We start from the raw sequence: 24,211 nt of genomic DNA, 5'->3' as shown, positions 1-24,211 counted from the left end.
TGAGGTATCGAACGCCCGAACTTTAAACCCTCATCCCATGCCAACACGATGTGGTATCGTACGCCCGAACTTAAACCCCACATCGCATTTCACATAAATAAATACATTATATACATACACGTATAATTATTACACTCACCTTGGAATGTCCGCACAAATAGTGTATTATGATCTCCGTCCTCATATCCGAGCAAGTAGTTACCTATATCGCACATAGGCACAATATACACATAAATACACAATCTCTAAAAGAGAATCCGACACAATTATCCCTTGGCCGAGGGATCACACCTTGCTCGCCAAAACCCGCCCATTTAACACCCAATGGACACAAACCAACTACCACTTCGGGTGGTAATTCAAATGCATCAAACAAGTACAATTTAACCTAAATTATACTAGACACCATTTAAACCAACCTAGGTCTTAACACTAAATTACTACTTAGGTAGTAATCATAACAAACGCCATTTAACACTTAACAAAAGTGCTTATCATCCATTTAATCCAAATTAGTGGCATTACCAATTTTGACCCATCAAAGTCAACCCATTTTGACCAACTAACATGTTCTTTAAGAACATCTAAACTTTAACACACTATAATCTTAGTGATTTAACACCCAAACCATGAAAAATACTTCTAAATTCGTCATCAAACCCTAACCCACTAATAACGGGTCAAAAACCCATCTACTAACCATAACAAACTCATTTCACAACCATTCAAGGGTTTCTAACAAAATCAAGCTCAAACCCTAATTTGAATATCAAAACAAATAATGAATTTCGGAGTTAGAATTTACCAATACTATCACAACGTAGCCGTGAACGAGGTGAAAAACTTTAATTCTCGCGACTAGACCCGATTCACCCTTCTTCTTCCTCAAACCAAGCTCTCTCTCTCTCTCTCTCTCTCTCTAAAATGGGTTCCTCTCTCTCTCTCTCTCTCTCTCTAGGAATGGATGAGAGTGTTTGAGAAGGTGAAAATGAGGATAAGAATGAGATTGGATCAGTTTTAATGGCTCAACCGACCCCCAAGTGAAAAGACTCAAATACCCTCTTTTAAAAACTTTAAAATTTCACAGCTGGCCCGTCAGGCCATTTGGACGGCGTCCCAATGCACTGAGACAGAAACTAGAACTTGTTTTGGTCGTAACTTTCAAACCGTAGCTCCATTTTCGATGAATCAAATATCATTGGAAACGTAATGAGGTGTACTATTCAATGGTAAGGTTTTAGAACATTAAATAAAACTTTATTTGGGATCCAAATTTACGCTTACATGCCTCGTATTTCGAAAGACGTTCAAAATAACGCGTAACTCAAAAACGGGGTGTTACAGTTTTTGAGACTTATGTCCAAATGGGTTGACTTTGATTTGGGTCGAATTTGGTAATGACACTAATTTTAGATTAAATGGATGTTAAACACTTTTGTTAAGTGTTAAATGGCTTTTTTGAATGAAAGTAATCGTGAGAAGTGATTTTAGGTTAAAATGGCATTTTAACAAAAGACAAAGGTGGTCAAAAGCAATATGGGTCAATATTGCACGTGTTATGGTTTTGTTGTACATGGCGGTTTGAAATGATCACTACCTAACTAGTAATCTAGTGTCGGGACCTAGGTTGGCCTAATTGGTGTAAAGTATAATTTGAGTTAAATTGTAGTTTGTAGAGTGGGTTTGAATTACCACCAGAAGTGGTAAATGGTTTGTGTCCATTAGGTGTTAAATGGGCGAGTTTTGGCGAGCAAGGTGTAATCCCTCGGCTAAGGGATGTTTGTGTCGGGTTCTCTTTTAGAGAATGTATATATTTATGTGTATATTGTACCTATGCGTGATATAGGTGGTTACTTGCTCGGATTTGAGGACGGAGATCATGTTATACATGATTTGTGCAGGCATTCCAAGGTGAGTGAAATAATTATGCGTGTATGTATATAATGTATTTATTTGTGTAGTGTGAAATGTGAGATAGTCACGGTGTTAAGACATCACATTTTACGTGACGAGTGGGTTAGTCGCGGTGCTAAGACACCACTCCGGGGTTAGTGACATGTGGGTTAGTCGCGGTGTTAAGACACCACATTGTCGTGATGGGTGAGTTAGTCGCGGTGTTAAGACACCACCCGTGGGTTAGTGATACGCGATGTTAAGTAAACTAATGGATGTTGTGAACTCCGATGGTCTTTCGCGAGTGCCATTTCCTTGTGCTATTGGTTAACCATGGTTATGTGTTGTAGTTTTAGCATATTAAATTGTGAACTATATGCTATTGGCGATACTAGCTTATTGTGAATTGCAGATTTTTAGTTTTACATTGTGATTGCATGATTGTTGAATTGCTAGCTCGTATGCGATAATTGTGTAAGTGTTTATAAGTAAGTAGATTATATATGTATATGTATAATTATTGCATTCACTAAGCTTTATGCTTACTGAAATGTCCCGTTCTTATTGATTAAAAACGTTCCATATTAATTGATTTCGTTGCGAGGTTTTGACCTCTATATGAGACGTTTTTCAAAGACTGCATTCATTTTAAAACAAACCATAACCTTTATTTCATCAATAAAGGTTTAAAAAGCTTTACGTAGATTATCAAATAATGATAATCTAAAATATCCTGTTTACACACGACCATTACATAATGGTTTACAATACAAATATGTTACAACAAAATAAGTTTCTTGAATGCAGTTTTTACACAATATCATACAAGCATGGACTCCAAATCTCGTCCTTATTTAAGTATGCGACAGCGGAAGCTCTTAATAATCACCTGAGAATAAACATGCTTAAAACGTCAACAAAAATGTTGGTGAGTTATAGGTTTAACCTATATATATCAAATCATAATAATAGACCACAAGATTTCATATTTCAATACACATCCCATACATAGAGATAAAAATCATTCATATGGTGAACACCTGGTAACCGACATTAACAAGATGCATATATAAGAATATCCCCATCATTCCGGGACACCCTTCGGATATGATATAAATTTCGAAGTACTAAAGCATCCGGTACTTTGGATGGGGTTTGTTAAGCCCAATAGATCTATCTTTAGGATTCGCGTCAATTAGGGTGTCTGTTCCCTAATTCTTAGATTACCAGACTTAATAACAAGGGGCATATTCGATTTCGATAATTCAACCATAGAATGTAGTTTCACGTACTTGTGTCTATTTTGTAAATCATTTATAAAACCTGCATGTATTCTCATCCCAAAAATATTAGATTTTAAAAGTGGGACTATAACTCACTTTCACAGATTTTTACTTCGTCGGGAAGTAAGACTTGGCCACTGGTTGATTCACGAACCTATAACAATATATACATATATATCAAAGTATGTTCAAAATATATTTACAACACTTTTAATATATTTTGATGTTTTAAGTTTATTAAGTCAGCTGTCCTCGTTAGTAACCTATAACTAGTTGTCCACAGTTAGATGTACAGAAATAAATCGATAAATATTATCTTGAATCAATCCACGACCCAGTGTATACGTATCTCAGTATTGATCACAACTCAAACTATATATATTTTGGAATCAACCTCAACCCTGTATAGCTAACTCCAACATTCACATATAGAGTGTCTATGGTTGTTCCGAAATATATATAGATGTGTCGACATGATAGGTCGAAACATTGTATACGTGTCTATGGTATCTCAAGATTACATAATATATAATACAAGTTGATTAAGTTATGGTTGGAATAGATTTGTTACCAATTTTCACGTAGCTAAAATGAGAAAAATTATCCAATCTTGTTTTACCCATAACTTCTTCATTTTAAATCCGTTTTGAGTGAATCAAATTGCTATGGTTTCATATTGAACTCTATTTTATGAATCTAAACAAAAAAAGTATAGGTTTCTAGTCGGAAAAATAAGTTACAAGTCGTTTTTGTAAAGGTAGTCATTTCAGTCGAAAGAACGACGTCTAGATGACCATTTTAGAAAACATACTTCCACTTTGAGTTTAACCATAATTTTTGGATATAGTTTCATGTTCATAATAAAAATCATTTTCTCAGAATAACAACTTTTAAATCAAAGTTTATCATAGTTTTTAATTAACTAACCCAAAACAGCCCGCGGTGTTACTACGACGGCGTAAATCCGGTTTTACGGTGTTTTTCGTATTTTCAGGTTTTAAATCATTAAGTTAGCATATCATATAGATATAGAACATGTGTTTAGTTGATTTTAAAAGTCAAGTTAGAAGGATTAATTTTTGTTTGCGAACAAGTTTAGAATTAACTAAACTATGTTCTAGTGATCACAAGTTTAAACCTTCGAATAAGATAGCTTTATATGTATGAATTGAATGATGTTATGAACATCATTACTACCTTAAGTTCCTTGGATAAACCTACTGGAAAAGAGAAAAATGGATCTAGCTTCAATGGATCCTTGGATGGCTCGAAGTTCTTGAAGCAGAATCATGACACGAAAACAAGTTCAAGTAAGATCATCACTTGAAATAAGATTGTTATAGTTATAGAAATTGAACCAAAGTTTGAATATGATTATTACCTTGTATTAGAATGATAACCTACTGTAAGAAACAAAGATTTCTTGAGGTTGGATGATCACCTTACAAGATTGGAAGTGAGCTAGCAAACTTGAAAGTATTCTTGATTTTATGAAACTAGAACTTTTGGAATTTATGAAGAACACTTAGAACTTGAAGATAGAACTTGAGAGAGATCAATTAGATGAAGAAAATTGAAGAATGAAAGTGTTTGTAGGTGTTTTTGGTCGTTGGTGTATGGATTAGATATAAAGGATATGTAATTTTGTTTTCATGTAAATAAGTCATGAATGATTACTCATATTTTTGTAATTTTATGAGATATTTCATACTAGTTGCCAAATGATGGTTCCCACATGTGTTAGGTGACTCACATGGGCTGCTAAGAGCTGATCATTGGAGTGTATATACCAATAGTACATACATCTAAAAGCTGTGTATTGTACGAGTACGAATACGGGTGCATACGAGTAGAATTGTTGATGAAACTGAACGAGGATGTAATTGTAAGCATTTTTGTTAAGTAGAAGTATTTTGATAAGTGTATTGAAGTCTTTCAAAAGTGTATAAATACATATTAAAACACTACATGTATATACATTTTAACTGAGTCGTTAAGTCATCGTTAGTCGTTACATGTAAGTGTTGTTTTTAAACCTTTAGGTTAACGGTCTTGTTAAATGTTGTTAACCCAATGTTTATAATATCAAATGAGATTTTAAATTATTATATTATCATGATATTATCATGTATGAATATCTCTTAATATGATATATATACATTAAATGTCTTTACAACGATAATCGTTACATATATGTCTCGTTTAAAAATCATTAAGTTAGTAGTCTTGTTTTTACATATGTAGTTCATTGTTAATATACTTAATGATATGTTTACTTATCATAGTATCATGTTAACTATATATATATCCATATATATGTCATCATATAGTTTTTACAAGTTTTAACGTTCGTGAATCACCGGTCAACTTGGGTGGTCAATTGTCTATATGAAACCTATTTCAATTAATCAAGTCTTAACAAGTTTGATTGCTTAACATGTTGGAAACATTTAATCATGTAAACATCAATCTCAATTAATATATATATAAACATGGAAAAGTTCGGGTCACTACAGTACCTACCCGTTAAATAAATTTCGTCCCGAAATTTTAAGCTGTTGAAGGTGTTGACGAATCTTCTGGAAATAGATGCGGGTATTTCTTCTTCATCTGATCTTCACGCTCCCAGGTGAACTCGGGTCCTCTACGAGCATTCCATCGAATCTTAACAATTGGTATCTTGTTTTGCTTAAGTCTTTTAACCTCACGATCCATTATTTCGACGGGTTCTTCGATGAATTGGAGTTTTTCGTTGATTTGGATTTCATCTAACGGAATAGTGAGATCTTCTTTAGCAAAACATTTCTTCAAATTCGAGACGTGGAAAGTGTTATGTACAGCCGCGAGTTGTTGAGGTAACTCAAGTCGGTAAGCTACTGGTCCGACACGATCAATAATCTTGAATGGTCCAATATACCTTGGATTTAATTTCCCTCGTTTACCAAATCGAACAACGCCTTTCCAAGGTGAAACTTTAAGCATGACCATCTCTCCAATTTCAAATTCTATATCTTTTCTTTTAATGTCAGCGTAGCTCTTTTGTCGACTTTGGGCGGTTTTCAACCGTTGTTGAATTTGGATGATCTTCTCGGTAGTTTCTTGTATAATCTCCGGACCCGTAATCTGTCTATCCCCCACCTCACTCCAACAAATCGGAGACCTGCACTTTCTACCATAAAGTGCTTCAAACGGCGCCATCTCAATGCTTGAATGGTAGCTGTTGTTGTAGGAAAATTCTGCTAACGGTAGATGTCGATCCCAACTGTTTCCGAAATCAATAACACATGCTCGTAGCATGTCTTCAAGCGTTTGTATCGTCCTTTCGCTCTGCCCATCAGTTTGTGGATGATAGGCAGTACTCATGTCTAGACGAGTTCCTAATGCTTGTTGTAATGTCTGCCAGAATCTTGAAATAAATCTGCCATCCCTATCAGAGATAATAGAGATTGGTATTCCATGTCTGGAGACGACTTCCTTCAAATACAGTCGTGCTAACTTCTCCATCTTGTCATCTTCTCTTATTGGTAGGAAGTGTGCTGATTTGGTGAGACGATCAACTATTACCCAAATAGTATCAAAACCACTTGCAGTCCTTGGCAATTTAGTGATGAAATCCATGGTAATGTTTTCCCATTTCCATTCCGGGATTTCGGGTTGTTGAAGTAGACCTGATGGTTTCTGATGCTCAGCTTTGACCTTAGAACACGTCAAACATTCTCCTACGTATTTAGCAACATCGGCTTTCATACCCGGCCACCAAAAATGTTTCTTGAGATCCTTGTACATCTTCCCCGTTCCAGGATGTATTGAGTATCTGGTTTTATGAGCTTCTCTAAGTACCATTTCTCTCATATCTCCAAATTTTGGTACCCAAATCCTTTCAGCCCTATACCTGGTTCCGTCTTCCCGAATATTAAGATGCTTCTCCGATCCTTTGGGTATTTCATCCTTTAAATTTCCCTCTTTTAAAACTCCTTGTTGCGCCTCCTTTATTTGAGTAGTAATGTTATTATGAATCATTATATTCATAGATTTTACTCGAATGGGTTCTCTGTCCTTCCTGCTCAAGGCATCGGCTACCACATTTGCCTTCCCCGGGTGGTAACGAATCTCAAAGTCGTAATCATTCAATAATTCAATCCACCTACGCTGCCTCATATTCAGTTGTTTCTGATTAAATATGTGTTGAAGACTTTTGTGGTCGGTATATATAATACTTTTGACCCCATATAAGTAGTGCCTCCAAGTCTTTAATGCAAAAACAACCGCGCCTAATTCCAAATCATGCGTCGTATAATTTTGTTCGTGAATCTTCAATTGTCTAGACGCATAAGCAATCACCTTCGTTCGTTGCATTAATACACAACCGAGACCTTGCTTTGATGCGTCACAATAAATCACAAAATCATCATTCCCTTCAGGCAATGACAATATAGGTGCCGTAGTTAGCTTTTTCTTCAATAACTGAAACGCTTTCTCTTGTTCATCATTCCATTCAAATTTCTTCCCTTTATGCGTTAATGCAGTCAAGGGTTTTGCTATTCTGGAAAAGTCTTGGATGAACCTTCTGTAGTAACCAGCTAGTCCTAAAAACTGGCGTATGTGTTTCGGAGTTTTCGGGGTTTCCCACTTTTCAACAGTTTCTATCTTTGCCGGATCCACCTTAATACCTTCTTTGTTCACTATGTGACCGAGGAATTGAACTTCTTCCAACCAAAATGCACACTTTGAAAACTTAGCGTACAATTCTTCCTTCCTCAATACTTCTAACACCTTTCTCAAATGTTCACCGTGTTCTTGGTCATTCTTTGAGTAAATAAGTATGTCATCAATGAAAACAATGACAAACTTGTCAAGGTATGGTCCACACACTCGGTTCATAAGGTCCATGAACACAGCTGGTGCATTAGTTAAACCAAACGGCATGACCATAAACTCGTAATGACCGTAACGTGTTCTGAAAGCAGTCTTTGGAATATCATCTTCTTTCACCCGCATTTGATGATACCCGGAACGTAAGTCAATCTTTGAATAAACAGACGAGCCTTGTAGTTGATCAAATAAGTCGTCGATTCTCGGTAGTGGGTAGCGGTTCTTGATGGTAAGTTTGTTCAACTCTCGGTAGTCGATACACAACCTGAATGTACCATCTTTCTTCTTGACAAACAAAACAGGAGCTCCCCACGGTGATGTGCTTGGTCGAATGAAACCACGCTCTAAAAGTTCTTGTAATTGGCTTTGTAGTTCTTTCATCTCGCTGGGTGCGAGTCTGTAAGGAGCACGAGCTATTGGTGCAGCTCCTGGTACAAGATCTATTTGAAATTCAACGGATCGATGTGGGGGTAATCCCGGTAATTCTTTCGGAAATACATCGGGAAATTCTTTTGCAATGGGAACATCATTGATGCTCTTTTCTTCAGTTTGTACTTTCTCGACGTGTGCTAGAACAGCATAGCAACCTTTTCTTATTAGTTTTTGTGCCTTCAAATTACTAATAAGATGTAGCTTCGTGTTGCCCTTTTCTCCGTACACCATTAAGGGTTTTCCTTTTTCTCGTATAATGCGAATTGCATTTTTGTAACAAACGATCTCCGCTTTCACTTCTTTCAACCAGTCCATACCGATTATCACATCAAAACTCCCTAACTCTACTGGTATCAAATCAATCTTAAATGTTTCGCTAACCAGTTTAATTTCTCGATTCCGACATATATTATCTGCTGAAATTAATTTACCATTTGCTAATTCGAGTAAAAATTTACTATCCAAAGGCGTCAATGGACAACTTAATTTAGCACAAAAATCTCTACTCATATAGCTTCTATCCGCACCCGAATCAAATAAAACGTAAGCAGATTTATTGTCAATAAGAAACGTACCCGTAACAAGCTCCGGGTCTTCCTGTGCCTCTGCCGCATTAATATTGAAAACTCTTCCGCGGCCTTGTCCATTCGTGTTCTCCTGGTTCGGGCAATTTCTAATAATGTGGCCCGGTTTTCCACATTTATAACAAACAACATTTGCATAACTTGCTCCGACACTACTTGCTCCGCCATTACTCGTTCCGACACCATTTGTTCCTTTCGTTCTGTTAACCCCTGGTCCGTAGACATCACACTTCGCCGCGCTATGACCATTTCTTTTACACTTGTTGCAAAATTTGGTGCAGAACCCCGAGTGATACTTTTCACACCTTTGGCATAGCTGCTTCTGATTGTTGTTGTTGTTGCGGTTATTATTGTTGTTAAGATGATTGTTGTGGTTGTTGTTGTTGTTGGGCCGTTTGTTGTAGTTGCGATTGATGTTGCGATTGTTAGGATAGTTGTTGCGATTATTGTTATAATTGCTGTTGTTGTTGTATTGGTGATTCTTATCACCGTTTTCCTCCCACTTTCTCTTGACTTGCTTCACATTGGCCTCTTCAGCAGTCTGTTCTTTAATTCTTTCTTCAATCTGGTTCACTAGTTTGTGAGCCATTCTACATGCCTGTTGTATGGAGGCGGGCTCGTGTGAACTTATATCTTCTTGGATTCTTTCCGGTAATCCTTTCACAAACGCGTCGATCTTCTCTTCCTCATCTTCGAATGCTCCCGGACACAATAGGCACAATTCTGTGAATCGTCTTTCGTACGTGGTAATATCAAATCCTTGGGTTCGTAACCCTCTAAGTTCTGTCTTGAGCTTATTGACCTCGGTTCTGGGACGGTACTTCTCGTTCATCAAGTGCTTGAATGCTGACCACGGTAGTGCGTACGCATCATCTTGTCCCACTTGCTCTAGATAGGTATTCCACCATGTTAACGCAGAACCTGTGAAGGTATGCGTAGCGTACTTCACTTTGTCCTCTTCAGTACACTTACTTATGGCAAACACCGATTCAACCTTCTCGGTCCACCGTTTCAATCCGATCAGTCCTTCGGTTCCATCAAATTCCAAAGGTTTGCAGGCAGTGAATTCTTTGTAGGTGCATCCTACACGATTTCCTGTACTGCTAGATCCAAGGTTATTGTTGGTATGTAGCGCAGCCTGTACTGCGGCTATGTTTGAAGCTAGAAAAGTACGGAATTCCTCTTCATTCATATTCACGGTGTGTCGAGTAGTCGGTGCCATTTCCTTCAAAATAGTTAAATGGAACAAGTTAATCATACAGAATATTAAGAGTAGTTAATAGTATTTCGTAGCATAATATGAACTCATTTATAAAAGCTTTTTCTTCATATTAGCGTTTTATAAGTTTAAATTCGGGTAGTACCTACCCGTTAAGTTCATACTTAGTAGCTAATATACAATTCAACTACTACAATTCTATATGAAAAACTGATTGTAATAATATTTCGCGTTCAAACTTTTATACAATATTTTACAAACTTACAATACCGCTTATTTTACATAAAGCATGAAATATAGCACACAATAACTTTGATACAAGATAGTTGTGAAGACAATTCTAGCTAGTACACAAGTCGTTCGGCAAAGGCAATAAAGACACGTAATTCATACGTCCAGAAACAAGTCATGCATTCTGGTTTTACTAGGACTACTTCCCATCCTTGGTCTTGTGCAACATAACCGTTATGGCCGTTGATAAGACAGCGTGTTGTAACGTCATCAAAGGGACGAGGGTTACGTAATGTCCAACAGTCCCGTAATAATCTAAAAACCTCATTTCTTACCCCAATTACCGACTCCGTCACTTGTGGAAACGTTTTGTTTAATAGTTGTAGCCCGATGTTCTTGTTCTCACTTTGGTGAGAAGCGAACATTACTAATCCGTAAGCATAACATGCTTCTTTATGTTGCATGTTAGCCGCTTTTTCTAAATCACGAAGTCCAATATTCGGATATATTGAGTCAAAATAATTTCTTAACCCGTTGCGTAAAATAGCATTTGGGTTCCCCGCAATATATGCGTCAAAGTAAACACATCGTAACTTATGGGTTTCCCAATGTGATATCCCCCATCTTTCAAACGAAAGTCTCTTATAAACCAAGACATTCTTGGAACGTTCTTCGAATGTCTTACAAACTGATCTCGCCTTAAATAGTTGTGCCGAAGAATTCTGGCCGACTCTAGACAAGATTTCATCAATCATGTCTCCGGGTAGGTCTCTTAAAATATTGGGTTGTCTATCCATTTTGTGTTTTTATACTGTAAAATAGACAAGAGTTAGATTCATAAAAAAAATACTTATTAATACAAGCAATTTTTACATATATCATAAAGCATAAGCACACTACATTACATATATTACACCACTTGAATACAACTATCTTATTCCGACTCGCTCGTTTCTTCTTCTTCGGTTTTGGTTCGTTTTGCCAAGTTTCTAGGGATATATGATGTTCCCCTAATACGAGCCGTCGTTGTCCACATTGGTTTAGAAAAACCTGGTGGTTTAGAGGTTCCCGGGTCATTGTTACAACTTAAGGACTTCGGGGTTTGACGATACAAATAAAGTTCATCGGGGTTGGAATTAGATTTCTCTATTTTTATGCCCTTTCCCTTATTATTTTCTTTTGCCTTTTTAAATTCAGTTGGGGTAATTTCTATAACATCATCGGAATTCTCGTCGAAATCCGATTCATCGGAGAATTGGTAATCCTCCCAATATTTTGCTTCCTTGGCGGAAACACCATTGACCATAATTAACTTTGGTCGGTTGGTTGAGGATTTTCTTTTACTTAACCGTTTTATTATTTCCCCCACCGGTTCTATTTCTTCATCCGGTTCCGATTCTTCTTCCGGTTCCGATTCTTCTTCCGGTTCCGACTCTTCTTCCGGTTCCTCTTCGGGAACTTGTGAATCAGTCCACAAATCATTCCAATTTACATTTGACTCTTCATTATTATTAGGTGAGTCAATGGGACTTGTTCTAGAGGTAGACATCTATCACATAATATCAAACACGTTAAGAGATTAATATATCACATAATATTCATATGTTAAAAATATATAGTTTCCAACAAAAATGTTAAGCAATCATTTTTAAAGAAAACAAGGTCGAAGTCCAGACTCACTAATGCATCCTAACAAACTCGATAAGACACACTAATGCAAATTTTCTGGTTCTCTAAGACCAACGCTCGGATACCAACTGAAATGTCCCGTTCTTATTGATTAAAAACGTTCCATATTAATTGATTTCGTTGCGAGGTTTTGACCTCTATATGAGACGTTTTTCAAAGACTGCATTCATTTTAAAACAAACCATAACCTTTATTTCATCAATAAAGGTTTAAAAAGCTTTACGTAGATTATCAAATAATGATAATCTAAAATATCCTGTTTACACACGACCATTACATAATGGTTTACAATACAAATATGTTACAACAAAATAAGTTTCTTGAATGCAGTTTTTACACAATATCATACAAGCATGGACTCCAAATCTCGTCCTTATTTAAGTATGCGACAGCGGAAGCTCTTAATAATCACCTGAGAATAAACATGCTTAAAACGTCAACAAAAATGTTGGTGAGTTATAGGTTTAACCTATATATATCAAATCATAATAATAGACCACAAGATTTCATATTTCAATACACATCCCATACATAGAGATAAAAATCATTCATATGGTGAACACCTGGTAACCGACATTAACAAGATGCATATATAAGAATATCCCCATCATTCCGGGACACCCTTCGGATATGATATAAATTTCGAAGTACTAAAGCATCCGGTACTTTGGATGGGGTTTGTTAAGCCCAATAGATCTATCTTTAGGATTCGCGTCAATTAGGGTGTCTGTTCCCTAATTCTTAGATTACCAGACTTAATAACAAGGGGCATATTCGATTTCGATAATTCAACCATAGAATGTAGTTTCACGTACTTGTGTCTATTTTGTAAATCATTTATAAAACCTGCATGTATTCTCATCCCAAAAATATTAGATTTTAAAAGTGGGACTATAACTCACTTTCACAGATTTTTACTTCGTCGGGAAGTAAGACTTGGCCACTGGTTGATTCACGAACCTATAACAATATATACATATATATCAAAGTATGTTCAAAATATATTTACAACACTTTTAATATATTTTGATGTTTTAAGTTTATTAAGTCAGCTGTCCTCGTTAGTAACCTATAACTAGTTGTCCACAGTTAGATGTACAGAAATAAATCGATAAATATTATCTTGAATCAATCCACGACCCAGTGTATACGTATCTCAGTATTGATCACAACTCAAACTATATATATTTTGGAATCAACCTCAACCCTGTATAGCTAACTCCAACATTCACATATAGAGTGTCTATGGTTGTTCCGAAATATATATAGATGTGTCGACATGATAGGTCGAAACATTGTATACGTGTCTATGGTATCTCAAGATTACATAATATATAATACAAGTTGATTAAGTTATGGTTGGAATAGATTTGTTACCAATTTTCACGTAGCTAAAATGAGAAAAAATTATCCAATCTTGTTTTACCCATAACTTCTTCATTTTAAATCCGTTTTGAGTGAATCAAATTGCTATGGTTTCATATTGAACTCTATTTTATGAATCTAAACAAAAAAAATATAGGTTTCTAGTCGGAAAAATAAGTTACAAGTCGTTTTTGTAAAGGTAGTCATTTCAGTCGAAAGAACGACGTCTAGATGACCATTTTAGAAAACATACTTCCACTTTGAGTTTAACCATAATTTTTGGATATAGTTTCATGTTCATAATAAAAATCATTTTCTCAGAATAACAACTTTTAAATCAAAGTTTATCATAGTTTTTAATTAACTAACCCAAAACAGCCCGCGGTGTTACTACGACGGCGTAAATCCGGTTTTACGGTGTTTTTCGTGTTTCCAGGTTTTAAATCATTAAGTTAGCATATCATATAGATATAGAACATGTGTTTAGTTGATTTTAAAAGTCAAGTTAGAAGGATTAATTTTTGTTTGCGAACAAGTTTAGAATTAACTAAACTATGTTCTAGTGATCACAAGTTTAAACCTTCGAATAAGATAGCTTTATATGTATGAATTGAATGATGTTATGAACATCATTACTACCTTAAGTTCCTTGGATAAACCTACTGGAAAAGAGAAAAATGGATCTAGCTTCAATGGATCCTTGGATGGCTCGAAGTTCTTGAAGCAGAATCATGACACGAAAACAAGTTCAAGTAAGATCATCACTTGAAATAAGATTGTTATAGTTATAGAAATTGAACTAAAGTTTGAATATGATTATTACCTTGTATTAGAATGATAACCTACTGTAAGAAACAAAGATTTCTTGAGGTTGGATGATCACCTTACAAGATTGGAAGTGAGCTAGCAAACTTGAAAGTATTCTTGATTTTATGAAACTAGAACTTTTGGAATTTATGAAGAACACTTAGAACTTGAAGATAGAACTTGAGAGAGATCAATTAGATGAAGAAAATTGAAGAATGAAAGTGTTTGTAGGTGTTTTTGGTCGTTGGTGTATGGATTAGATATAAAGGATATGTAATTTTGTTTTCATGTAAATAAGTCATGAATGATTACTCATATTTTTGTAATTTTATGAGATATTTCATGCTAGTTGCCAAATGATGGTTCCCACATGTGTTAGGTGACTCACATGGGCTGCTAAGAGCTGATCATTGGAGTGTATATACCAATAGTACATACATCTAAAAGCTGTGTATTGTACGAGTACGAATACGGGTGCATACGAGTAGAATTGTTGATGAAACTGAACGAGGATGTAATTGTAAGCATTTTTGTTAAGTAGAAGTATTTTGATAAGTGTATTGAAGTCTTTCAAAAGTGTATAAATACATATTAAAACACTACATGTATATACATTTTAACTGAGTCGTTAAGTCATCGTTAGTCGTTACATGTAAGTGTTGTTTTTAAACCTTTAGGTTAACGGTCTTGTTAAATGTTGTTAACCCAATGTTTATAATATCAAATGAGATTTTAAATTATTATATTATCATGATATTATCATGTATGAATATCTCTTAATATGATATATATACATTAAATGTCTTTACAACGATAATCGTTACATATATGTCTCGTTTAAAAATCATTAAGTTAGTAGTCTTGTTTTTACATATGTAGTTCATTGTTAATATACTTAATGATATGTTTACTTATCATAGTATCATGTTAACTATATATATATCCATATATATGTCATCATATAGTTTTTACAAGTTTTAACGTTCGTGAATCACCGGTCAACTTGGGTGGTCAATTGTCTATATGAAACCTATTTCAATTAATCAAGTCTTAACAAGTTTGATTGCTTAACATGTTGGAAACATTTAATCATGTAAACATCAATCTCAATTAATATATATAAACATGGAAAAGTTCGGGTCACTACACTTACCCCTCTCGTTGTTTACCTTTTTACAGGTATTGTGATTGTGAAGCTAGCTAGTTGTTAGACTAGCTCTTGGTATCGGGTTGGGTTATGGAGTATTAACCCGTGTTTGTGTAATTGGATTATTATTACAAATGCTTTTGTAAGGTGTCATTTGGGTACCAAGGGTCATTGTAAGTTGTTAAACGTAATGACACGATATTATGTTTTTGGTTAAAACAGAGTTGAAAATATTGTGTATTAATGGGACCTAACTTATATAAAAAAAAATGTGCTTCGTTTTTGGTAAACGGTTTTGGGTCGTTTCATCAACCAAATTAGGTATGGATGTTGTGTAAAAAAATATTATCAAAAATTTCGGGCGCAACAGCTCGCTAAAAAATAGTATCCCATTAAAGACATCCTGATTCGTAGACACATTTTACCTCTACGGCTCTACCTATGAATTTGAAAATTACTCGCTTTCTGCATCCCAGCTTTCTATAAACAAAGTTGGCCATGGTATGTGAAAAATAGGATTTTATTTTTTTACTGATGATCTTATGAGATTGTACACATTCTTAATATATTTCATATTCTAACATGATGATTCTTGCCGTTTTTCTGTAGCTTTACATGATCATGATTCCGTTTTTAAAAATGTCTCTTGCTCGGATAAGATGTCTCTTGCCGTTTTTCTGTAGCCTGCAATCAATGTACATTTTCAAGGTATTATATTGATCAAATTTTCTAAAGTTTGTAACTGGAAGGGTGCTTGTCTCTGCATTATACCCAAGCTACGTTTTTTTAACTGCATTTTATTTATAGATACAATATTTTATAATTTTGAGGTTTTTACTATTTTCGTTCGATCTTTTAGGCGGGTCCTGCCACAATCGCTCGGACATTGATCAGAGGGCTTTCAATTATCGTCAATTACTATGTAGAAGGACAAGTATGTAAAGTCTAGTTTGGTGTGCTTTACATCCTATCATATGATACATTGCTCCGTACTTAAAGGTTGCAATTTCAACCCATTCACTTATGTGTGAGTAAATTTGAATCACGTTTTATCTTTATTTGGCTAAATGGAGTCCACATTTTCTGTACATAGGCTACCAGTTACTATTGTATGATATAGATATGTTTTAATTATCCATATTTGGTACATAGGCTACCAATTACTATTGTTCATAGGCATCAACCTTGATTCTTGCAAGTAAGTTTTCGTTTTATTCACCCGGTACCAGGTCTCGCGCTCGGGGGACTTGATTACCCGAGGTTTTACCTTCTATGGGGGAGCCAATGTGCTCGTTCATAGGAGGGTTTCCTCGCTTACCAAAAAAAAAAAAAAAAAAAATTACATAGGCTACCAATTACTATTGTACGTAGGCCACAACCTTGAGCGCATATAGTGTAAAGCAACTAACTATAGGGTGTTTAGAGCGCGTATGGTATGGTTTACGATCCAAGAGTTACAACACACGGGCTCTTAAACAATTATCATGTCCTATTTATTTTCGTGAATCGATATGTTATGTCTAAAACAAAGTTTAAGTTATCTAACTCTTGGTGATGTGTTTTGTGTAATAAAAAAAAAAATACTTAACTAATTCACCCACAAAAGTACTCGTGACACTGTCTACATAATATCGTTAATTGATATATTATTTTCATATTCAAGATTGTTTGCAAAAGAGTCCCCGTGCAACGCACGTGCTCTTAAATTTAGTTATATTATATAAAGTGTTCGTAAGGTTTATAATTGATCGATTCAGTTATAGTAGTAGTGTTACAAAATACCCTTAAATGATAACTTATACAAATTTTCTGTTAAATATTATTGAGGGATATTTTGGAGAAAAAGACTCAAATGATGGTGGATGAAGTAAAAATAGATGTGGATATATTATCTCCCTTTCTTAAATGATGTATGGTTTTTGTCTGTGAACTATTAACATGGAACAGATGTAGTATTAGTTGTTAAAATATTGCTTATTATGTAGTTTAGATGAATAAAAGTTTAGTACTCTCTTCGTCTTATCTTAAGTGTTCACATTTTCATTTGGGATGTCCCATTTCAAGTGTCCACTTGAAATTTCAATCAATCAAAATGAGTTATTCTGGAGAGAGAAAATTATTTATTGGTGAAGAATGGAGTTAGTAAGAATTTCTAAAACATTGTGCAAAAAGTAAGTGAACGCTTATAGTGGGACAGAGGAAGTATATAACATTTAACTTATACGGAGTATGTATTAACATATGCATGAATCTTAGAAAAATTATTTGGCTAAAACCTTAATAAATTTTAGAAAAGTTATAAATGATAAGTTGTATGATATGTCAATAACAAAGGTTTGTGAGCCACAGATACAAACAATTGCTTTCAAAACAGAAATAAAAAGGCTTTATTAGCGTAGTTATCCCATTATTAAGGATTGAACTGATGCAAATTAAATCTTACTAAAAGTAGGAAGTTAAAGCATCTACATACTTTTATCGAATTTAGGTGTAATCAATAGTATCCCCATTCTTTATGCATGTTTGAATTGAAACTGACATTAATTATTCAACTACGGAGTATATTAATTTCAATATACGTGACAGTAAACAAACTACTCTGTACTATTCTATACATGTGTTACTTCAAGCAGATTTGGTGTACATGTTACGTGCTTGCTTGGCCAACTAGTTAAGGACATGTGATTTTACGGGTTTGTTAAAATAATATATAAAAAGAGACCTAATAATAGTCCTAATTGTAGTATTCCTTTTCTAATTGCAATATCCCTTTTCTAATAAGGTGTAAAATTATTAGTAGAAACGCAGTCACAACTATGCACAACATGTATCATACACACATGCAACTCCTTTTCTAATTAAACTATCATGCCCACTTTCGTAATTTCCATGATGAAGCTTCACATTCCATTCCACCCATCATAAAATCTACTCATAATATGAAAAATGATTACCTGTAAAATTCAAGAATCGGTGGAACCTTGAGGCGTTTAATCTGTGATGGATCGAATGCTCTCACCATGCTAATAGGGTCAAAATTAATGTTTTAATAAAGCATGAAGTATTTATAAAACTTGTATGAAGTGTTAATGGGTCAGCCCAAACTTGAGATGACCCGTCCTAATCCATAAGGACGAATACAATAACATATGATTACATCACGAGTTATTTGACCTCTATATGATACATTTTACAAACATTGCATTCGTTTTTAAAAGACAAACTTTCATTTCATCGAAAGTTGACAGGCATGGTGTTTAAAGTGGCGGTTATGGTGTGGTTTGATGGGAGAAACAGAAAATCACAGGTATAGCAGCGAGCAGTAAGCGAGAGGATATTCGAATGGTTGGGTGGTGATGGGTTTGGTGATGGGTTAACCGCCAACTAGAAAAGTAAGTGGGTTTGTGGTTGATTTGGTTTCATCGAATTAAAGAGGAGACATGAATACTTACAATATGGTTTTTGGCTAAAACGAATTCAAGCACAGAAGACGACGGTTTACTTTGTATATTTATTTGATTTTTCTTTTCTTTCTTTCTCTTGAATGGCATCGACTCTTATATATAATGTAAGTAAGATATTAATACAGTACCATATTCGTTTGCAGTTGTTTTGTAGCAAAATAAAATCGACAAGAATCAATCTATCGTACAGAAATAATTAAAATTAAAAAAGGAGGTGATATGGATTGCTATTGATCGTGTTTGTTTTTGTGGTCTGAGTTCGACAGCTAACAGAATTACAGACATGGATCCAAAGCAAGAAGAAAAGGAATTAAAGTAGATAGTGAAACAAGTTGCAATCGTTCGTACACTTTGTGATTAAATTCAACACTGATTTGTACTGGATTGGAACATAAAGCTAAAATTACTACAGCAAGACAACGATTAGAAACAGAATACACTTTGTGCTGTAATTAAATATGTATATAATGTATTTATATACTTTTATATCTGTATATATGTAGTATATATATATATATATATATATATATATATATATATATATATAAAATTGTATATCTATTTATATATATAACTGTGTTTTTATGTGCATATTTGTATCTGATTATAATCGTATATTAATATTAATAATGATATTAATACTAATAATAATAATAATTATTATATAACTAATAATAATAATACAATTAAAAATAATGATAATAATATCAATAATAATATTAATAGCAAATATATTAATAATAATAATAAATAAATAAAAAAAATGATACTTTTAATCATAATAAGAATGATAACAATAATATTATTAATAATGCTATTAATAACACTATTTATAATAATGTTACTATGGTTAATGATAATATTAATATTAATATTATCACTAATATAACAACTTATACCTATCAAATTTCATTTACTAAAAATACAAATATTACTATTAACATTAATAATATTAAGGAAAATAATGATCATAATTTTAATATACATTTATACTTTAACTTATAAATAATTATAATATACTAACCTTACATTTCACTAATTATGTAATACATATAATACATATTTGAATATTTATATATATTACAAGGTACATATAATATTAATTAATCATATATTTATATCTAGATTATAATAAATTTTACCTAATTATTTTGTGTCTTATTTTACAAAATTAATTAAAAAATAAAATTGAATTATTAATCAGTAATATTATTTTTTCTAGATCTTATATTACTTGTTAATTATCATTCATAATATATAATTTATAAAACTCTTTATATATTTATTATATATTTATTTATGTATCGGCTGAAATAGAACAACAAATAAAATTTTTAATAATATAAAAATGAATTTTTTTTCCTAAAAAATCAATTTTTATAAATCCCATTCAACATGTTAATAATTTTCATGTAAAAAGTTGGATTTAACTAATCTTGTAAAATAAAAAAATTATTATTGTTGTTTTTTATTTCGGCCGAACAAAAAAGAAAGAAAAGAAAAAAAACGAAAGAAAGAAAAGAGAACAGGAAAAAAAACTTACAACTTAAATTTTAGGGTTTGTGAAAAGCTCCTAAAATTTTGTGATGAAAAATAATGGGGTTTGATGTCCTTATATAGTTTTTCAATTACTTGAAGCCAAAGTAAACTAATTTAACAATTTAATTAAATTTTTTTATTTATTTTCGGCCGACCTATATTATTAGTATTATTATTTTATGTTTTTTGGAACAATCTAGAATATTTAGCATTTTCTTATATTTATTTATATTTATTTTTATTTATCCGATATATATATATTTATATATATATTTTGACATATATACATATAAATATTTATTTTACAAATTTTATATTTATTACCCATTACTTATACATTTCATATATACACATAATTATATATATTCATTTACATACATTTTCATTTATAATAATAATAATAATAATAATAATAATAATAATAATAATAATAATAAATACTAGGGTTAGGGTTTAGTTCATTAAATACGAGTATTAATTACTTCATTTATTATGTCCGGATAACAACCCTAATAATAATGATGTACAAAACAGCAATGAAACCCTAAGGGCATTTTAGTCATTTCAGAGTGGAAAATTGAGGGTTGTTATAGTACCTCCCCGTTAATTTAAGCTTCGTCCCGAAGTTTCAGGAAGACTTCTCCGATGCATCAGCGATTGGAAAAAGATGAGGATATTTCCGCTTCATCTAGTCTTCACGTTCCCAGGTATATTCGGGGCCTCTTCGTGAATTCCAAAGGATCTTAACAATAGGAATAGAGCTCTGTTTCAAGCCTTTAACCTCACGATCCATAACCTCTATCGGTTCTTCAACGAAATGCATTTTATCATCAATGCGGATATCATCCAATGGAATAACAAGTGCGTCATCAGCAAGACACTTTTTAAGATTCGAGACATGAAATACGTCATGCACATTATTAAGTTCAGTGGGTAATTCTAATCGATATGCCACAGGACCAATCCTTTCAATAATCTTGAAAGGTCCAACATAACGTGGACTTAATTTTCTTCGTTACCAAAACGAACGACGTCTTTCCAAGGAGATACTTTCAACATGACTTTATCACCAACTTGGAATTCTAAATCTTTCTGACGATTATCAGCATAGCTCTTCTGTCGGCTCCGGGCATCGTTTCTTAATCTGAACAATCTTTTCGGTAGTTTCATGAATGATTTCAGGACCAATTAACTGTCTGTCCTCTAATTCATCCCAGCACAGTGGGGATCTACATTTTTGTCTGTATAAGGCTTCAAAAGGTGCAGCCTTAATAGTTGAGTGATAGCTGTTGTTGTAAGAAAATTCAGCTAAAGGCAAGTGTCTATCCCAACCTTTGCTGAAATCGATAGCACAAGCATGAAGCATATCTTCCAACGTTTGAATGGTTCGTTCACTTTGACCATCAGTTTGCGGATGATAAGCCGTACTCATGTCGAGTTGAGTTCCAAGAGCAGATTGTAAAGTTTTTCAAAATCTAGAAATAAATTGACTGTCGCGATCAGAAATGATTGAGATAGGGACTCCATGACGTGAGACAATCTCCTTGATATAAAGTTGTGACAATTTCTTCATCTTGTCGGTTTCCTTGATCGGTAAGAAATGTGCAGATTTAGTGAGACGATCCACTATGACCCAAATAGTATTGTTGCCGTTTGAAGTCTTGGGCAACTTAGTAACGAAATCTATAGTGATACATTCTCACTTCCACTGCTGAATATCCAGCTGTTGAAGTAAACCATACGACTTTTGATGCTCATCCTTAACTTTCAAACAAGTAAGGCACTTGCTCACATAATCTGTGACGACCCGAAAATTTCCCAACAAATTTAAACTTAATCTTTATATGATTTCGACACGATAAGCAAAGTCTATTAAATTTAATCTCAAAAATTTTTGAACTGTTTACGTGGATTCATTTAACTTGTGATTAATCTCGATGATTCACGAACTATTGTCTGTAAATAAATATGTATATATATTTATATAAATATAAATAAAAGTGTATATATAATACTTTGCATAAATAAAAATACACTTTAATTTAATTAGAATTAAAAATGTAAAATTATAAACAGAATAATTAAGTACAATTAAAATGAATATATATAAACATGTATATGATATTATTATGAAACTATATGTATATGTATATGATTCCTATTAATAATTGGTATTATAATTGTATAAATTATATAAATATTCAATATCTAATAAATGTTGTCATAGGATATATAATATACTTATTAATTATTAGATAGTTAATAAGATATAAATTCTACATATTAGATTTAATTACAAGTTAAAATATAAAAGTTATACTAATAACCTTATTTTTATTATAAATGTTAATATTAATATTATTATAGAAAAGTATAATTTTTATGTTGTTATTATTATTATTATTATTATTATTATTATTATTATCATTAATATCATTATAACTAATATTATTTTAGGCACGGATTCAGACGGATATACGGGTGTCCATGGGGGCTTTGGGTACGGTGTTCGAAACGAAGAAGGACGCTCTATTCTCGATTTCGCTGTTGCCCATGATTTGGTTGTTGCAAACTCTTTCTTCAGGAAGACGGAAGCTCAACTAGCTACTTTCCACAGTGGGGGCCATAGTACCCAGATTGACTATTTGCTGCTTCGCAAAGGGGAGCGTAGGGCTTGCAGAGACTGTAGAGTTCTGACTACCTGGACCTGTTCCACACAACACAGATTATTGGTCATGGACCTGGCCTTGCAGAGGCGGGCTTCCAGGAGCGTGAAACCCGCCCAACCTAGGATCTTATGGAAGAATCTAAATGGAGTGAAAGCCGAAACTTTTAAAGCTTCGGTTTTGGAAAGAGTAGAGGCAGGAGTGGAAATTGCTACTCATGGTGACGCGGATCAGATGTGGAATAGTCTGGCTTCCACTATTAGAGATGTAGCCAAGGAAGCCTTAGGTGTGGTTGTAGGGACATCGCGTGGTCACAAATCTAGTAGAGAATCATGGTGGATTAGCGATGAGGTCCAAACCAAAGTTGCGCTTAAGCAACTAAGGTTTAGGGAGCTCATTACTTGCAGGGAGGGAACACATGAGGATAGAACTAGGGCAGAAGAGAGATATAAAGAAGCCAAAAAGGAAGCTAAGAAGGCTGTTGCACGTGCAAAAAATAAAGCGTATGAAGATCTGTATAAGAAACTAGATTCTAAAGAAGGAGCTAATGATATCTACAGGATTGCAAAAGCTAGAGAGCGTAGGAGGAGGGATATAGATAACATCAAGTTTATCAAAGATGAAGCCGGTCAAACCATAGTGAAGGAAGACGAAATTAGAAAAAGATGGGAAGGTTATTTCTCATCTCTTTTCGTTGGAGGGGTACCCGGGCGCCAAGAGGAACCGCGCGACTGTGGTATAGGTCAATTCCAGAATAACAATTTCTGTAGGAGGATCAGGCAGGAAGAAGTTAGAGTGGCACTACGAAAGATGGGTAGAAACAAAGCTGTTGGACCAGACCAGATTCCAATAGAGGTGTGGCGGTGCCTGGGCGATGATGGTGTTAGGTGGTTGACGTGTCTCTTCAATAAGACGTTTAGAAGCTATAAAATGCCCACTGAATGGAGACGCAGCGAGATTATCCCCATCTTCAAAAATAAAGGGGATGCCCAAATCTGCGGTAATTACAGAGGCATAAAA

At 33.9% G+C, this 24,211-nt stretch overlaps 1 pseudogene; it reads left to right on the top strand.

Moving 5' to 3' along the window:
• LOC139901909 (uncharacterized) overlaps positions 1-24,211 on the top strand; it is a 71,575-nt pseudogene that overhangs the window by 45,099 nt on the left and 2,265 nt on the right.

Source organism: Rutidosis leptorrhynchoides, chromosome 3 (assembly GCF_046630445.1).
Source record: "Rutidosis leptorrhynchoides isolate AG116_Rl617_1_P2 chromosome 3, CSIRO_AGI_Rlap_v1, whole genome shotgun sequence".
Lineage (NCBI taxonomy): Eukaryota > Viridiplantae > Streptophyta > Magnoliopsida > Asterales > Asteraceae > Rutidosis > Rutidosis leptorrhynchoides.
Note: the sequence above shows the minus strand (reverse complement) of the source record. Positions and strands in the feature narration are given on the sequence as shown.